The sequence below is a fragment of the Solanum stenotomum genome, chromosome 3 (assembly GCF_019186545.1).
Source record: "Solanum stenotomum isolate F172 chromosome 3, ASM1918654v1, whole genome shotgun sequence".
Taxonomy (NCBI): domain Eukaryota; kingdom Viridiplantae; phylum Streptophyta; class Magnoliopsida; order Solanales; family Solanaceae; genus Solanum; species Solanum stenotomum.
This window is the reverse complement of record NC_064284.1, coordinates 37,159,755-37,172,347: the sequence shown is the minus strand read 5'-3', so window position 1 is coordinate 37,172,347 and position 12,593 is coordinate 37,159,755. Positions and strand designations below refer to the sequence as shown.

At 42.9% G+C, this 12,593-nt stretch overlaps 1 pseudogene; it reads right to left on the bottom strand.

Moving 5' to 3' along the window:
- Positions 1 to 10,883: 10,883 nt before the first annotated feature.
- Positions 10,884 to 12,092, bottom strand: LOC125858924 (uncharacterized; annotated as a pseudogene).
- Between the last annotated feature and the right edge of the window lie 501 nt (positions 12,093 to 12,593).

Sequence of the window (12,593 nt, the reverse complement as noted above, 5' to 3'; positions counted from 1 at the left end):
ATTGCATGTTCATTATGAACCTTGCCTTGCTAAGAATTTGAATAAAGTAATGCTACTCATATTCCCAATTCTTGGTATAAGAACCATAAGATATTTCCTGCATCCACAGAAAAATTGTTAATTTTGGAGAGCTCTTCGCCCTTTTAACTTCTCCATATTCATTGAATGGAAGAATATGCTGATCTTGAGGCTAACCTATAGACCTGTATTCACAGAAAAATTGCTAGTTTTTTTACAAAATGAACTGATCTGTGTCGATCTCTTCGGTTGTCTCTTCCTTGTCTTGCTATCTCAGATTGATTTCTCCGATCTCCTGCTTCTTGATAGATGAGACAAAACACTTTCATGCGAAAATAATTGAAACATGAAAGAAAAGTTTTTTCTTTTTAAGGAAAATAAATTTTCAAAAGTGATGTTTGAAAAAAGTCACTGCCAAGTATCATGTCACGTCAAGTTTAATAAACGTCATTCGGAATTGGTGTTTTGAGATTTGTCTGATCACTTGCTAGGAAGTATTCAAAGTTGTTCCAAACTGCTGATGAACCCTGTTGAAATTTTGAGGTTGTCCTCAAAATTTCTGTCCCAGTTTATTGTCTCGACGTATCTTTAACCGTTGGTGATCAAATCACGGAATTTTTGAGATTCTCTCAAATATTCTGTCCCAGTTGCAAATTTAAGAGTAACTTCAGTCTCAACTTTGTTGGAGGGATCTTCTTCTTGAGAATTTTTGAGTCCCTCTCAAAAATTTTGTCTGAGTTTTTATTGTAAAGAGAAATAAAAACCTTACGGGAGATATGACCGAACCCTTGTGGCGCCTACGTATCCCGTTGAGGCAGGAATCAGGTCAAACGTAGTTCCCCCTAAGGATTAACAAAGTAGGAATTTTACAAAGAAAGCGACCGAGGCCGACATAGGCCGCCTACGTATCTCATTCTTAAGAATTTAGGTCGAACGTAGTTCAAATACAAAGAAATATTTAAAAGGGATAAAAGGGGTGACCGAGGCCGACATAGGTCGCCTATGTATCTCATTTTTGAGAATTCAGGTCAGACGTAGTTCATTACAAAAGGGATAAAATTTTAAACAAAGTGTTTACAAGCAAATAGAATCAATTACAAGGAAAGGATAGCAATACAAACTGAAACTTCACACATAATATCTCTTGACAGCATCTGAATTGATCGGTTTTGGCCATTCGGTGCCATCTATCTCCGACAGGACTAAGGCACCTCCAGGTAATACTTTGCGAACCATATAAGGCCCTTGCCAATTTGGCGCAAATTTTCCTTTATATTCATCTTGGTGAGGGAAAATGCGCTTAAGAACCAACTGACCAACCTCAAACATTCTGGCTCTCACCTTCTTGTGGAAAGCACGAATCATTCTCTGTCGATATAGTTGTCCATGACAAACAACAACCATCCTCTTCTCATCGATCAATGTCAATTGGTCGATCCGCTTGCGAACCCGTTCAGCATCACTCAATTCAGCTTCTTGGATGATTCTTAATGAAGGTATTTCAACTTCTGCAGGAATAACTGCTTCTGTTCCATATACTAGCAAATATGGAGTAGCTCCAACTGATGTTCTGACAGTCGTTCGGTAATCCAACAAAGCATATGGCAGCATCTCGTGCCAATCTCTGCGATTATCAATCATTTTCCTCAGAATATTCTTTATGTTCTTGTTGGCGGCTTCTACGGCTCCATTCATTTGGGGACGATAGGCGATTGAGTTTCGGAGAGTAATCTTGAATTGTTCACATATCTCTCTCATCTAGTGACTATTGAAATTCGCTCCATTATCAGTAATGATGGATTCTGGTACTCCAAACCTACATATCAGGTTGTTGCGAACAAAATCAGCTACAACTTTCTTGGTTACCGACTTGTACGAAGGTACTTCCACCCACTTGGTGAAGTAGTCAATGGCAACCAGAATGAATCTGTGTCCGTTAGAGGCGGCTGGCTCTATCGGACCAATGACATCAATGCCCCAGGCTACAAATGGCCAAGGTGAACTCATAGTATTGAGTTAATGAGGTGGCACTCGGATCAAATCTCCATGCACTTGACATTTATGACATTTCTGCACGAACTTGCAACAATCGTGTTCCATAGTCATCCAAAAATAATCGGCTCGAAGGATCTTCCTCGCCAAAGTGAGACCATTCATGTGAGTACCACAAACTCCGACATGTATTTGTTCCAGAAGCTTTGCAGCTTCACTAGCATCAACACATCTGAGAAGACATAAATCTAGAGTCCTCCTGTAAAGGATTTCCCCGCTTACAAAGAAACTGAGGGCCATACGACGTATCGACTTCTTCTGGTTGAACGTTGCGTTCTTAGGATAAGTCCCGTCCTCTAAATACTTCTTGATGTTAAAATACCAAGGCAAACCATCTGGTTCCGGTTCAACATGTGAACAATGGACATGCTGCTCTTTCATCTCTATATCGACTGGATCAATATAACTTGTATCTGGATGCTTAATCATTGACACGATGGTGGCAAGAGCATCGACCAACTCATTCTATGTCCTAGGAGTGTGTCTGAACTCAATCTTGCGAAATCTCTCTCACAACTTCTGTATATATCGTACATACGGTGTGATCTTTGGATTTTTCGCGGCCCATTCCCCTTGAACCTGATGAATCAGCAAATATGAATCTCCAATAACCAGCAACTCGTGAACATTCATATCAATTGCCATCTTCAGACCGAGGATGCAAGCTTCATACTCAGTCATGTTGTTCGTGCATTCAAATCGGAGTTTAGCTGCCATAGGATAATGCTGACCGGTTTCTGACACTAAGACCGCTCCGATTCCTTTCCCTTGATGATTCGTCGCTCCATCAAAGAACACTCTCCAACCAAGGTATGCCTCAGAAATATCTTCACCCACAAATGAAACTTCCTCGTCAGGAAAATAGGTCTTGAGTGGTTCATACTCCTCATCAACTGGATTCTCTGCAAGATGATCAGCTAAGGCTTGTGCTTTTATTGCCTTTTGTGTTACGTACACAATGTCAAACTCACTCAAAAGCATTTGTCATTTAGCCAACTTCCCGGTCGGCATTGCTTTCTGGAAAATATACTTCAATGGGTCCATCCTGGAAATAAGATATGTGGTATAAGAAGACAAATAATGTCTCAACTTTTGAGCGATCCAAGTCAAAGCACAACACGTTCTCTCCAAAAGAGTGTAACAAGCCTCATATGGAGTGAACCTTTTGCTCAAGTAATAAATGACTCGCTCTTTCTTCCCAGTTTCGTCATGTTGACGAAGCACGCATCCCAATGCATTATCCGAGAAAGACAAATATAGCAATAACGGACTCCCCTCTCGCGGAGGGACCAATACCGGTGGATTGGATAAATAATTCTTGATGGCATCAAAGGCAGTTTGACATTCTCCGGTCCACTTGGTCAATGCATCTTTTTTCAACAGCTTGAAGATGGGCTCACACACCACGGTGGACTGAGCTATAAACCGACTAATATAATTCAACCTTCCCAAGAAACTCATCACTTCTTTCTTGGTTCTCGAAGGAGGTAATTCTTGAATCGCTTTGATCTTGGAAGGGTCAAGCTCAATGCCTCTTCTGCTAACTATGAACCCCAACAACTTTCCAGCCGGCACTCCAAAAGAACACTTGGCAGGATTTAACTTTAGATTTTATCGGCGTAGACGATCAAAGAATTTCCTCAAGTGAGTCAAGTGATCCGAACTCTCGCGGGACTTGATTATGACATCATCTACATACACCTCAATCTCCTTGTGGATAATATCATGAAAAATGATTGTCATAGCACTCATATAAGTAGCACCGACATTCTTGAGACCAAACGGCATCACCCGATAATGATATACACCCCAAGGTGTAATTAAAGCTGTTTTTTCTGCGTCTTCTTCATCCATCAGGATCTGGTGGTAATCCGCATAACAATCCACAAATGACTGCATCTCAAGCTTAGCGCAGTTATCAATGAGAATGTGGATGTTTGGCAACGAAAAATTATCCTTCGAGCTTGCTTTGTTGAGATCTCGATAGTCGACACAAATTCTGATCTTTCCATCTTTCTTGGCAACCGGAACAACGTTGGCTAACCAAGTCGGATATTGCATCACTTCCACCACTTGAGACTCGATCTGTTTGGTCATCTCCTCTTTGATCTTCAAACTCAGTTTTGGCTTGAATTTTCAAGTTTTTTGCTTTACTGGACTGAAATCTGGGTTAATGGGCAACTTATGGGACACCATATCCGTACTCAACCCCGGCATATCTTTATAAGACTAGGAAAATACATCAATGTATTCTCTAAGAAAACAAACCAGGTCCCTTCTTTGAGATTCGGTCAGATGGATACTGATTCTTACTTCTTTAACACATTCTTCATCTCCGAGATTCACAGTTTCAGTTTCTTTTAAATTCGGCTTATGTTGATTCTCAAATTGTCGAAATTCTTAAGCAACATGTTCGGGTACCTCGATTTCTTCTTCATATTCCCCGCATTCATCATCACCTGCCTCGTTTTGTTCACTCGGTTCATGACATGACATGACATTGGCAGGTTTTAAATTAATATTACTGAAATTATAAACAAACAAAGTTAGGCAAGCAAAATATAACATATTAAGTAAACAAATTTTTGATAAAAGAGGCTTTTATTTAAATTGAAAAACCAGCACAAACTTTAGCCATGGCCGAGGGCCATTTTGCATTTTTAAACAACACAAGGGAATTTAAAAACTTTAAACAAATAAAAACTGCATAAAGGGTGGGTCTCGGGCCTCTTCCGGAATACCACCAATTTTAAACATAAACAGAGACATATGTCTTTTCTACCAAGCTACACGGGAAATCAGGAGCGGTGTGGAGGTCCAATTCTGCAACTGCTCCTCAGGTTCTGCATCACGAATGCCCGATGTCCCAGCCTCATCCTCGATGACCGCATCAATCTCCTGAAAAAGGCCCAGATTCCTTCCTCGAGACCATCATCACTGATGTATCCTCGCACCGGGAATGACTGGTACAGATGAGGAATTGGCCTGGCCAATGCTTGATCAACACTCTTGTTCTTCATCTCAGCTTCATCATCTGTGGGGACATACCCCAAACCAAACTTTGCTCATCTGGTGGGAATTTGAATAGGCTCAACAATTCCTTGGAAATGCTTCCCCAACCCAAATCCTGGTTCGAAACCATTATGGAGCATTACAATAGCAATCATCTTGTATAGGGCAGGCATAGGAGGCTGCGGAGCCAAATCATCACCGGTATCATTCACCAGCTCTACCGTGTAGAAATCACAACCCCGAGAGACATCATCAACGATCGGTGCATACCCATTGGGATGGCTCCCTTCACCATAAATGACCAATTCCTGATCCTTCCAAACAAACTTCATTAGTTGGTGAAGAGTAGACGGCACAGCACCAACCATGTGGATAAATGGTCTTCCTAGAAGCAAATTGTAACTGGTGTTGATATCCAACACCTGGAACTCCACGTTAAACTCTGCGGGACCCATCTGAATCCCCAAGTTTACAGCTCCTATCGTGTCTCTCTGTACTCCATCGAAAGCTCTCACATTGACCTGGTTTTGTTGAACCTTTCCCAAGTCAAATTTCAGCTGCTTGAGAGTCGAAAGAGGGCAGATGATGAGACCGGACCCATCGTCAACCAACACACGATTTATAATTTTGTCCCAATATTTGATGGTGACATGCAGAGCTTTGTTGTGCATCCTTCCTTCAAAGGGTAACTCGTCGTCGCAAAAACTGATTCAGTGTCCTCGAATGACCTAGTTTATCATGGCTGCTAGATTGTCACTGTTGGTTCCCATGGGCACATAAGTGTCATCTAAAGCCTTCATCAGAGTCTGCCTGTGCAATTGCGAACTTATCAATAGAGCCCATACAGAAATCTGAGCTGGCGTCTTCTCCAAATGCTTCACAATTGAATAATCTCTCGGCTGCATTTTCCTCTAAAACTCCTCGGCCTCGGCTTCACTGATCGGCCTTTTTGTTTGGTCCTTCTTCTGCCCCCCTTTAGCCAACTCTTCCGGTGTGTAGCACCTGCCGGACCTGGTCATACCCTGGGTAGCAGCCGTTTCAATCACAAACTTGGATTGGGAAAAAGTCTCTCGTGGCACCAAGGCAACAGCCTTCTCGGGTGTCAAAATCACACACTCTTTCTTCTCCCTAATGCTCAAAGAAGCTACAGCCCTTTCCAGTTCATTAGAAGCGATCGGAACTATCGTCTTCATCACGCAACAATCCTCATCTATCTCTATCATATAGATATTGACGCCTCCATGATTTGGCAAAGGATTACTATTAATATTGGGTGTGACTGTCTGAAGAGAGATCACGTTCTGGTCGATCAGGTCTTGGATTTTATGTTTCGGGTTAATACAGTCTTCAGTATCATGACCGACACTGTTGGAGTGATATGCGCACCTCTGGTCAGGTCTGTAAAACTTCGAACTAGTGTCAACTGGCTTAGGCCCCACTGGGTGAATATATCCTGCTGTATTTAATCGCTCGAATAACTTTGTTCGACTTTCAATGAGCGGAGTAAAAATTCTAGCGGGCTTCTTCTCAAATCTAGGACGAGAGTGATCGTAATTGCCTTGTTGAGGAGGAGACATTTGACGATAATTTGGGGTGTTTGGACGCGGGGCTTGATATCTGGGATATGAGTTTGTTTGGTAATTTAGTTGTGGAGCTTGGTAGTTCGAGGGAGTATTTTGGTAAAGTGGAGCTGGGGTTTGGTACATTGGGAAAGGAGTTTGGTAATTTGCTTGAACGTTAGCATAGTTGGGGGAGGCGTTCCGATAGTGATGATGCGGAGTTTGGTAAACTGGAGGGGGAGTTTGGTAGATGAGAGGGGGAGCTTGGTAGCTAGGAGGGGGAGTATTTTGATAACTGAGGGAATTGGTATTTTGGTAACGGGGGGGATAATCAACTTGTACAAAACAAGCCGGGTGTGAACTCTGCAACGGTCGAGAACGACCTTGGTACGATAAAAATTTCCTTGGGTTTTTCTTCCCCTTACAAGAGATAGAGGACACATCCTCTCTTTTCTTCTTCAACAAGCCCGAAGATTCGGGTGAGGCCGCAACACGAGCAATCTTCCCGGTTCTCAACCTATCTTCGATAGTCTCACCTACCTTGACTATCTCAGCAAATTTTGCTCTAATGAGCAACATAATTCTGTCATAATATTCGGGCTCTTGCACCCGCACAAACACTTCGACAATTTCCTTTTCTAACATAGGAGGTCTAACTCTAGCTGCCTCCTTTCGCCATTTATATGCGAATTCTCTGTAACTTTCAGTCGACTTCTGCTTCATCTTCTCCAAGGAGTAACGATCAGGAACGATCTCCACATTGTAGGTGAATCGTTCGATGAAGTCCTTTGCCAGAGCATTCCAGCTAGACCACTGTCTCGTTTCATTGGACGTAAACCATTCTAAAGTCTCTCCGCTTAGACTTCGACTAAAGAGCCGCATTAACAAAGCTTCGTCTCTCCCAACTCCCACGAGTTGGTCACAGTAGGCCCTCAAGTGTGCTAAGGGGTTCCCTGTTCCTTCGAATATGTCAAATTTTGGCACCTTAAACCCTTCCGGGAGGTCCAAATTCGGATGAACGCACAGGTCTTCGTAGCTCAAACCGGCGACCTAAGGAATGCAATTCAACTCTTTTATGGCTTTTCGGATCTCTTCCTTCATATCCAGCTTGGCGGCCTCTTCCTTCGACCTCCACTCTCTCTCTCACTCTTCATAGTGGTCGAGCTCAGAACCATTGGCATCATGCTCATGGGGGATTGGGATTTGGAAGGTGGCTTTCTGAGGTAGGGTGGAGCAATGGAGGGACTTTGGGCATTTTGAGTGGCTTGGTAGTTTTGATGGAAAGTCTGGGGGTTGGTATGTTGATGTTGGTGACGGAGGGAAGTTTGTGGGTTGTTAACGTGTTGGTTTTGAGGAGGTGGGCCAGTTTGGAGGTTGGCATTTTGGGGAGGAAGTGGCACTTGGATGTTGGTATTTTGAGGAGGGGGTGGTGTTTGATAAGAGGCGGAGGCATAATGGGGATTTTGGTTGGTTAAGTCGATGATTGAGGGGTTTTGAGCAGGACTGGATGGTGGGTTTTGAGCCTGTTCCGCGTTCGGAAGAGGAAAGTGAAGTGGAGGTCTTCCATCTACCGGAGCAAAAACCGGATTAGGCAGATCCTGCCTTCTCTGCATTTCGACCCGCATCTCAGTGATCTGTTGTATCAACTGTATAATTAACTAGTTCTGATCGGCGACGATGGGCTGAGCCACAACAACATCGGTAAGGTCAATCTCTTCATTGTTATCATCCATTGTTGACTTGCCTTTCCGAGAACTTTGATTGGGGAAGGAATCTGTAGGCCCTTTTGATCTGGTAAAATAAGGATGATCGGCCAGTGTATCAACACAGATCAGTTCTAACTACCTGTAGAGAAAAATAACTCAAAGGCAAATCTGTCAATATTAGTTCTGGACGAATAATGCAAGATATCACATAGAAAGCAGGTAAACACATAAAAGTTGCTTCGTTTGAGGACACGTTAACCCACGAGTAATGGGGACTGATTTTTCAACAAGCAGGAATTTGCTCGTTTTATTTNCATAGAAAGCAGGTAAACACATAAAAGTTGCTTCGTTTGAGGACACGTTAACCCACGAGTAATGGGGACTGATTTTTCAACAACCAGGAATTTGCTCGTTTTATTTTGGGGCTAGTGACTCAGAAAGGCTAAATTGCGTTGAGCTAAGGTCTTCTTGTTGCATCTTCTGGCATCTGTTGATCTGAACTCAATGTTTCCTTGTAGAATGAAATAGGGGGGAAAGAAAATTTGAAAAAGATAGGGGCTGGGCCGTGAAAGGCTGCCTACGTATCTCTAAAGGAGAATTCAGGCCCTACGTAGTTCGAATACAAAGGAAAATTTCATTTTCATTCATTCATTTCTGGTGATTACAAACTTAACTTGAATCTTTCCCATGTTGACAAGGGATTCCACGTCATAGCGAAACCTGAGGCACCTCCCAATGTTGTGATCGATGGCATCATGATAAGGGCAGGGCTTCCAGATCTCAATTCCAATGGGGTCGATTACCTCGTGATCCTTTCTGATAGAGGCCAAGACTCCTTTTTGAACTAACAGACTGTAGATGTCCAACAAAGTTTTCTTGAAAGGCGTGAAGTAGTGACAATAAAACAAAAGTGTGCTCAGTGATCAGCATATTAGGCTCCTGTTGGTCACAGGTAAGGACGATGTTCCTACCCCACATATACGGGATCTCCCCAATGTTGATCAGGTTGCGGATCGCTGCCTTAAGCTCCACACATTCCTCTATAGTGTGTCCTTTTTGGTTCGGGTGGTAGGCACATGTCTTTTGAGAGCTTTCATGCCCAAACCCAAAAGTGGTTCCTTCGAGAGGCTTCATTATTCCTGACGCCTTAAGGTGCTAGTAAATAAGAGCACACGGCACGACTCTTGCCCCCACGCTATGTGTCCACTCATAAGCCGGGAGAGTGATCTTTTGGTTCCCTCCTTTCAGACGTCCCAGGAAGGGAGGCATATAGATGATTTCCTCATCGACATCCTCTTCAGTAGCTCTAGGGTGAGTGTCTTTTGGACTACTATTGGCTTCTTGATTGAGGAAAGAGCATTTCCCGCGTATCTTCTGAAGTCTCATAGTTATGTCATTCTTGAAGGTGTCATGTTCCTTCCGCACAACAACTATCTTTTTACTTATAACATCACATTTGGTCATCTTTGCTGCCAATTCCGCGTCTAGTGCCGCATTTGCTGCTTGTGCGACCGCGGTGGCAAACTCCACTTCTATTCTCCTTTCTCTGGTTTCTTGGATCTCTCGCCTGAGCCGCTGCAATTCCATCCTCAAATCCTTCTCGGTTAGCTCTATGTCGATACCCTTGCCCTTTTCCATCTTAGCAGCAATTTCACCTTTCTTGAGACGATAGAGTAGTATTTTAGGATTTGGGTGGTAAGATTTTATTTCTGGCTGAGAAACTCAAGACTCATGGAATTTTGGTTGGACCTTTGGGTAGTGACTTGTACTTGGTATTGTAGAGATTTTTGGAAAATTTTTGAAAAAGGGTGGGCTAAAATATCCTCAATCAAAGCAACAATATCGCATAAACAGTTAAAGCACACAAGCATATATCGCGCGTCCTAAACAAGTAGGGGACCCTTTTGTGCCAAGGGTAGGCCTAACGTATTTGGAAGATGTATGTGTAGAATTGAACCATTTTGTTACCCCAAAGAAAATTTTGCATATAAAATGATGTTCAAGAAGAGAAATAAGCAAAGGAAGTAGGGAATAAACGAAAATCACAAAGGAAAGGCCCACGCAGGGGTCATTTGAAAAGAGTACCAAAGTACAAGAAAGGCAAGCCCACGCAGAGGCAAATAACAATAAGTACATATAGAAAAACCCACGCAGGGGTGAAATCCGCTAAAATGTTCCCGATGGCATCGGCAGCGGCCTTTCTCTTCCCAGTCATTTGAAGCCTATATTGAATCATTAGCAAGTATCTTTCGCTCCGGCGGCCTTTCTCTTCCCAGTCTTCGAGACACATTTCGCTTTTCTTATCTCCAATCCACAAGTTAAGCTCTCCCAAATCGCTTTTCAAACTTTCTAATTCTTGAATCATGCTATCGAGGGCGTACTTATCCTCTTGTTGCTTTTGGAGAAATTCCTCATCCATTTCCTGGGCTTCTCTTCTTACCTCTCTTAGTTCTATCAAAGCTTTGGACTTTTTGTCCTCTACACTGCGGTAAATGTTCGGAAATGAGAAGGAGATACCCTGTATATTGCACTTCAACTAAGCTTTGTAAGTTTCATCGTACCCCGCATTAAATCGGTTCACGGCAATGGTGTCGTCTTTCATTCGCACTGCTATTTTCCATTCTCTCAGCATCTCTGAAGCCTCAGGCACTCTATCATCCCCGATGTCGACCACATAGATACGGTAGTATGCTTCTGGAGGTGTAGTCTGTCTTCTTCCGAACTGTCTCAGGACCCGAATGGGTGCATATGGGCGAATACCTCGAATACCTGGTAGAGGAAGCACAAGTTGTCTGTCGCCCCGTACTATGGCATCTTTCGAGATGAAATGGTCGAACATCCACTGGATGTTTTCTTCTCTCAACTCAGAAAAAATTTGAGCCCATCTTTCTCTGGTTCTTCTTTTTTCTAAGTCTACCCAAAACAACATGTCATTCAAACTCTTAAGAGCGTTATGCTCATCGAGGGTATGGAGTTCTTGAGTTCCGTGTCTCTTCACCAAGTGACTCATTATCCACCATTGAAGAAGAAGGTTGCAACCCTGAAAGTAACGATGCCCTTCCTTGTATTTCCCCAAAGCATGGTATATGTCGGAAAGGATAACAAGTGCAATCGGATAATACTTTACTTGCCCTTGGTTCAGATGCCCGTGGAACAGAGTGTGCGCAAGCATTATCACTCGAGTGTTGATACTGAGGCTCGGGCCGTGTGGGAAAATCATGGTGCCCAATAGTGCGACGGTGAATGCCAAAGGTCTGATCCCGTCCCATTCTCTATAAGTGACCCTGAACTCTTGGTTGTAATTCGCGTAGAAGCTTGCGTTCCTGAATCTAACATAAAGATCCATAAAAGAAATGCTAGAACCTTCGGCCCAAAAGGCGCAATCATTTCTTAACTCGAGCCAATTTGTAATATCCTCGAGAGTAGGCTTGTTAGGGATTAAGATGTTTTCCTGCCTTCTCACTCTTCTTTCAAGCCCTGTACCGACTGTGTCTATTCCGTCCCGAATTTCCTCAATTGTCGGGGTGATTTCCATGGTTCCAAATCGGAACACCATTTTCTCATTGTCCCAATAGCCTGTGAGGACTTCAATCAGTTCGGGCCACCCAACCATGTTAATGAGTTCTGTTAATGCCCCTACATATTTGTTGAGGTCCCTTTTGTGAAATGCATTGAGGTCGTTGTACCACATCTTGAGTAGAACTGGGGCTTCCACTACCATGTCGAATTTGGGAAATTAATCCATACCTACAAAATAAAACCTGGTTAAGATTCTCTCCCCCAAATAGGCAACAATCAGGTTTCCACACATACATCTTTCAAATGTCAAATAATATGGTATGCCGTTAGGTCGTGGACCTTGGACATGATTTTTGGCGATTTTACTAATGGACTTAATACGCCTTGGGTATTAAGCCGTCTTAGGCTAATGCTTAGATTTGGATTTGGTTTCGCTCTACTCTAGGTTGACTAGAATTGGTTTAGAAATGACGGTTACCCGAGTCGGACAAACAACGGAGTGAAGTATAATAAACGACGTTGGATGACCACAAGCCAACTATTCGTTTATCACTTTCAAATGATTTAACTTGTGTTTTTCTGAAGGACAGCCGTGGTGTAACCTCCTTTTTCCTAGTGCAATCTATTTGTCGTTTGGTGGAATCAGGTGCCATTAATGCCACAATTCAATATAAGCGATAAATAAAACAAGTAGACAGTTAAAACACATAGTCAAATAAATTAATCT